The sequence below is a fragment of the Mytilus galloprovincialis genome, chromosome 6 (assembly GCF_965363235.1).
Source record: "Mytilus galloprovincialis chromosome 6, xbMytGall1.hap1.1, whole genome shotgun sequence".
Lineage (NCBI taxonomy): Eukaryota > Metazoa > Mollusca > Bivalvia > Mytilida > Mytilidae > Mytilus > Mytilus galloprovincialis.
The window spans coordinates 75,798,720-75,806,272 of NC_134843.1; positions in this window are offsets into that span (position 1 = coordinate 75,798,720).

The following is a 7,553-nucleotide window of genomic DNA, read 5'->3' on the forward strand; positions in this document are numbered from 1 at the left end:
TAAAAACGTGACGTTTTAATTAAGTATAACATTATATATATGCCTTTTCATATTTAATTTATTATATTCTTAATTATGATTAGGTTTGTAAGAACAAATTTACCTGTGAAATTTTAAAAATGTCAAAGTTTCTTTTTTACATAATTTGCATTAAAAGTCATAACTTGATCATTCAAAATCCAAAAGTACGTTTTGCCACATCAGGAAATAAAAATTGAACAAAGTTTGCATTCATATATATAAAACCACACTTTTAAACTTACATTATAGTCTCATTTATAGCTGATAGGTTGTGTCGTATAGTTCCAACTAACAAAAATCAATTCTGTAATTTCCCTGTTTACCTTGTCTGTAAAGTAGCCATCGTAGTAGTAAAATTATTAACATATGCGTACTGAAATTTTCACTAAATTTTTTAAAACTTTTTATTTGAAAAATATCAGAGTATGAAAAGTAATCTGTTCGCGTGTAATTTCCTTTGGTTGACTTTGGAATCATTCTGGTCAAGGAGCGATGAGACAAAAGTATTTTCAGAGTCCTACCGGTAAATACAAAAACGAATAAAGTGACGATAAAGGCAATGTATTCTGAAATTTTCCTAATTCTGAAGTCCAGAGCACTTTACTTGATGAGCTTATCTATCTGGTTGACTTGAAAACATTATTTGCCATCGATAACTAACTAGTATAAATTGACATCTTTAAACATGGCTGCAACTTGAAAGTTTCATCAAAAGTTAACATCATTTTAGTGAATCGAAATAATCTATTTAAAATCCTAACGTGCACATTACTCGCTTAGTGTGTGTGTCGTTTTTGATATTCGCTGAATTCGACGTTTCACAGCTTGTATGTTTTTTTATTCCAATCCCTCATTCTACGTTTGAAAAAAAATGAATCTGCATGCATTCTCATGTGGTTCTAATTTAATATAACAATGCGAATTAAGATGTATCGACGGTTGCGATAGTATACAGTATAGCTATGTCTTTGTACAACAGAGTTATCCGTGTGTAGTTGTGCGCCATACTTTACAATACAATACGGTTCTATGCTTTAAAATCAAATGTATGCTGTTCACAATGGCATACCAATATGAAACATAATAATACATAATATATTTAGCACATGACAAGGTTAGAATGTTAGAACTGATTTATATAGATGATTATTATAGAAAATTGATAGACAAGGGGTAACCTGAAAGACAATCTAGTAAATTCATTACACTATAGTATATCATTAAACCCTATGTACTGCTCGTAATAAATAACAATCTTTGATTACATTTACTCTGTAACAGTACAATTAACCTTAAAATAGTTTTCGTGAGTCGTATAGACCCATACAACGCAATTGAAAAAGAAATTCACCACCTGAATATTGATATTGATATTACAATATCGTTATTGTCTTGTCTAAATCTATCCATCTCCTAGTTGTCAATGATAATCTGTGATGAACAGTTGTAAATCTAAACAAAATAAAGGAATTCAGCTACACTAAAGTATATCGTTATATTATATGTTTACTAAGTCATTTGACAGATTACACATATCTTAATGTCATTATTGTTGCAAAATTTCAATCGAGATTTCATTTTGCCAAGATTTTTTACTAGCGGTATCTGGTTTTATATAAAGGTGTTCAATATATTTAATAGAAAGATTTTTTATTTAAATTTCCCTTTTCAGTCTTGAAAGTTCATTTTCATCGTTTTTCTCAACCAAGCACCTATTTCAATTTGAAAATTGCTAAACTTATCCATATCAGTTTCTTCTAAAATATCATTTTCTTCTATACCGACACCAATGTTGTTTTTCTTCTAAAGTAAAAATGTGTTTGTTCAATAAAAGCTTGAACTCATCGTGAATACCTTTGGTACAGTTTATGAGTTTGCTGTCCCGCTAGGTGCAACAAATGTATATTGTTGATTAATTGCCTATCTGTCTAAACCGCTACAAAAAGCTAAATAGTTTTTGGGTATTTCCTAACAGTTATATGTAACTGCTAGTTTTGATTATAAGACGACCGATTTCTACTCGGAGAACCCCCGTTGTTCTCTGGACAATTGCGAACAAAATGGCAACCACGTTCACAAATAAAACACTTGTTTAAACTCTCTGGAGAGTTTTGTTGTATTTTTTACCTAGATAATTGGCTCTAACAGGTGTACGAATGTTGAATCTTTGATTTACAAAAGCAACCGCCACTTTTTTGCCAGACAGCATGACATGAGACCTGATCAAAAAAATCCAGGAAGCTTTATATGTAGTTCCTCATAAAAATGTGACAGAAATACAACAGGAAGGATGGTCATACGGACGGACAGACAGACGGAGAAAATTACATGCAATGTTCTATACATTAATGAAAATATATCAAGAAGGTGTTGTGCAATGACGTGCAATAATATGGTAGAATTTTAAAACAGCCAAATCTTTAAACAACAATAATTTTGATTTTGAAATTATTTCTGGAATTAAACGTAAACGTACAGTGAACTTTACCCTGTTAACTGCTTTCTCATTTGATCTGTGATGGAAAGTTGTCTAATTGACATTCATACTACATCTTCTGATTTTCATATAAATTTCATTCATTAAATTTAAATGAAGATTCATATTCATTTGTGACATACATGACATACCTGGGCTGTTGAAGGAAAAGGACACTTATGTTACGTACGCCGATGACACAAGGTCACAAGAAGAAAACATGATTTGTATGACAAAATAAACCAATATTCAGAGAGAGATTATTTCATGTTGTAATCTAATGTTAATCCACCCCCCACCCCCGCTTTATGACAATATTAACAATTATATCTGAAATGAATCGACTACGTGACAAAAATAAAGCGAACACGCACGCAAGAACATACATGACAGAAAAACGCACAACAAACAATACAATAGTCGACACAACATACAAACTGTAGAATAACAACGAACGTATTTCATGAACGAAAAACACAACAGAGCAGAAAAACACAGTGACGCACCTACGTAACTAGCATGCAATCTCTTTCACAATACTTGTCCAAAGAATTTTCATGAAAGGCAATTTTGTTTTGGACAACAAACAATCAGACATACATTGTAACACACTATTCAACCAAAACCATAATAGAAACATAAATACCAATAAATGATGTACAAAATAAAGAGACACTTCGTGTAGCAATGAAAGATGACCCATTCTTAAGAACACATATTGATCTTTTAGACATTGTGAAGAACAAGAGGGTTCAATCAACCGACATAAAAATTTGAACTCCAAACTATGTCAGTTATTTTTCTCACGCAGCAAGTTGTTGACCATATAAACGCATTCAGTTTATACATTGTTATCTAAAACATCTCGTCTCGCAAATGTGAGTACATTTGAAACGACATTTGGTTTTTTTCAAACTTTTATCCATATTCCTCTTATATATTTTCTCCAATAATTTAGTTTCTTTTTTTTTTTCTCTTCTGTTGTCATCTGTAACTTTCTGTCGTTACAATTTAAGTACATTACACGATGTTTATTTAAAAAAAAGTATTTTAGTACAAAACTCTTATAAAAAATCATATCATATGTTTAGACTTGTATTTGCGCATTATTATCAGTATTTTGACGTCATTCACATAATTAATGACAACAGTCACCACATTAAATGTCTAATTTTTTGCGTTATACCAAAAATGCAGATAATACGTAGAAAAGTATACAACAAAATAGTGATTTTTTTGTACAATAGAAATAATGAAGTTGACAAATAACACAACTTTGAATAGAGGTTTTCAATGTGAAGCAGGATCTCTAATAATAAGATCCAATGTACGATGATATACTATTTCTATTTTCTTTTGTACAAAAGGCTGACAACATAGATGATAATATGAGTTTTATTTAATATAATTGTATAATGTTGGTATTCGAACACACTGGTTAAGTACCTTGGTATTTTTATTGAAACTCAGTCAATAATACGCCGTCCATGTACGAATTTTACCATGTCAGGAATAAGACAGTTGATTTTCATTCGTTTGATGTGTATTTGTATTTGTTTTTTTTATAAAGGACTATCCAATTTGAATTTTCGTTGCAGTATAGTATTTTTCTAATCTTTTTAGATCAAACAAACTTTTTCAATAAAAATTAAGTAGAACTCTGAGATATTGCTCACTTATGATACCCTGCTTATAGTATTCTGTAAAGAGGAAGTGAAAAAAATATAATGAAATCGAATTACACGGTAAAACATGTTCTCATAAAGCCTGGAAGTGATTTTTCAGAAATTAAGTATTTACAGTTAATAGAAAAATGCGTCGACAAATTTCATACAAAATAAGAATGTGTAAAATAAATACATACATTAAGTTATTTGGTAAATAGAACAATTTTGAGCGATGTATTTTAAACTGCGACTCACGGTAGAATATTCTGACATGAGGCCTGATAAAAAAAATCCAGACAGCTTTATGTGTACTTCCTGAGAACAATGTGACGGAAATACAATAGGATGAATAGTCTTTCGGACGGACAGACAGACGGGGTAAATTACATGCTATGTTCCATAAATGAATAAAAACATATCATAAAGGTGTTGTGCAATAACACGCTATAATATGGTAGAATTTTATTACAATTGTTTTAAAACAGTCAAGTCTTTTAAACAATAATTTTAATTTTGTAATTAATTGACTAAGACTTAAACGTACATTGAACTATAACCTGTTAACTGCTACGTCATTTGATCTATGATGGAAAGTTGTCTCATTGGCATTCATACTACATCTTCTTATTTTCATATAAATTTCATTTTTGTAAAGATGTAACGACTAGAGGTAATCGTATAACATTCATTTACTACCATAACCGTAATAGATTAGCTATAACAGTTCCCATCATAACAAGATGTGAAAGAAATTATATTATGTATGCTTAAATGCATTGCTAAAACAAACAATTATAGACGATAGGAACCAATGGCACATAAAAGATAAAAGACACACCATTTGTGCCGACAGGAATCTACAACAACAATTGGATAACAGACTCCTGACTTTTTAGAATAGGCACATAGCAAATATGGCAGGTTTAAAGACGTTTGTGAGCACTCATTCTCCCCATCCCTTTGATAACTTACATTTGTATTTTTAGAAATATCTTGGTTGATCACAGAGGACATGCCGTCTAAATATCTATTTAGAATAGTATATAATACTGCAAAACAAAAGATTATATACGCAGATATATGTAGCAAAACAAAGTTAACCTCTTATTGTGTCGTCTAAAAGAACTGTAGTTTCAAATTTATTCTTATTTTCAATATTATGTCAACCTTAAACTTTAGTCCAGATATAAGGTTGTGTACAGAAGCAAACAACTTTTCATTAAATGGAATATATTAATTCACTGTCAATGTTATATGGCCTAAGATATTAATGACAAAGTGTAATGTCAATTTATTGTACTTAATCCGAAGTTAAAGTGATTGGTTTTACTTCCATATTCCATATCTGGTTACCCACGTGCTTTTTGGTGTTTACGCTGCCAACGTGTGTGGCTCGTGGTTAATGTAATATTGCTTCAATTTTGATCCTTGAAAAAAGAACGTAACCAGAAGAGCCAGAAATGATATACTATATTACGTTCGTGAGCACCGACTCTATGATAATTATGATACAGTACATATGATGCTATTTTTAGTGTCCTACACAGGTGTTATAAATATAAATAGCAGGTATTTTACATATCTGGCATGTATTTATGTAAAACTTTCATCTAGAACTTTCAAGGCTTAACGTTATAAAAGCCTCAGAATGTATATACATTTGAGGCTGTAACAGAGAGAGAACGTTGAATTGGTGGTTAATCGTATATTTTCAGTTGTCATTTCTAGACTGCTGACATGATTTAAAAGATACATGCTGTTAGATTTATCAAAAAAAATAGTGCACAAAACACAACATAGAATATAAAGACTGCGCATCACGAGCCCCATTAAAAACTAGCGGAGATATCAGGTGCTCCGGTAGGATAAATAGGTCCTGTACTAAATGTGGCACCTGTCGTGTTGCTCGTGTAAGAAAGAACCCGGTTATACGCGTCTGGCGTATTAAATTATAAGCCTGGTACCTTTGATAACTATTATAAGTCTTAATCAGTATTTCACATTCTGGAAAAGGGGATGGGTGTGTAGTTAAAATTTTAGGAACATATCCGGTAACATTTGTGAAACTTGAATTATATAACGGTCAACAAACTCGTGATTGCGTCTCTTTTAAAAATTTGCGAAAGTAATATTTTAACTTCACCACTTGGAACTATTGGTTAAATTATTTCCTTTCTTAACTTAAGGACATTCCATTACTTTCGTTTATCCGTTTGTCAACATATATTGCCTTCACACTATTTTCAGGTATTATTCAACAGAATGACTTACAATATGAGCAGCTGTCAACACTGATAATAAACTTTTCGGATCTGGTGGACACCACCTGTCTGTTAACTGATAGTTTGAATTCTCAATATGTTGAATCAACTTTTAATGTTTTGCAAAACTTTTCTTACGTACAACTGATCAAAATAATTTAAGATTTGGCAATCGATACTGATACGTTGTAAAAGAAAATTTGGTTTTTATCATCGGATCATTTAAATCAGCAATGCAAAATTTGAAAATGGGAAAATAATGATAACAGTATTATATTTACATGATATCGATTCCACATGTAAATGATTGATTCAAATTAATTCTTAATCATGGAATTTCAAAACATTATTCAATGCATCATGTGATCGTCTTTTATTTCGAAATTGATAGAAATGGCTGCCCAAACATCAGGAAATGACAACTATGTACACACTAAAAACAATATGGTAAATACAGTTTTTTTTAAACATATCAACTGTCGATCCATCAATAATTTATTAACAGGTTTCCGTATAGTCCATCAGCTAGTTTTCAAAAGCGCTCTAGTTAAGGAGTTTGTGTTACACCCCAGGGTACCGCGATTTTTTTTGATAGAATTCAACTTCAGTATCTTATCAATAAAATACAAGGTGTTAGACCCAAAAAAAGGTGTCCAAAAGAGGTTTAAAAACGTCCCTTACAATGGTCCCCTTATTTAGCTATCACGACTAAGTAATTTTTAATTAAAATTTTTAATATAAAGCGATTGAAAAAAAATAAAGTATAGGTTGAAACAACTAAAACAGATATAAAACTATCATATATAATTTAAAACTAAAGATTTATTGTTTTAAAAAAGTGTGTAATTACATTACAAACAATCCGATTTTTTGGGTTAAAATTAAGGCATATTTTTTCATTTCATGAAGAAATTCGTAATAAAATTATCCGTTTTTGTGAATTAAACTTTAAAATTTACCAGTATACAATGTTTAAACTATTTGCAGTATATATATATCGTCTAAAATATGAATTATTCAATAAAACATAAGTACGTGCAAATACTCGTGAAATACCGGAAATCATCAAATTACCGTCTTCGATTCAGTCGATAATATATTCATACCTGAGTGCACACATACCCACTT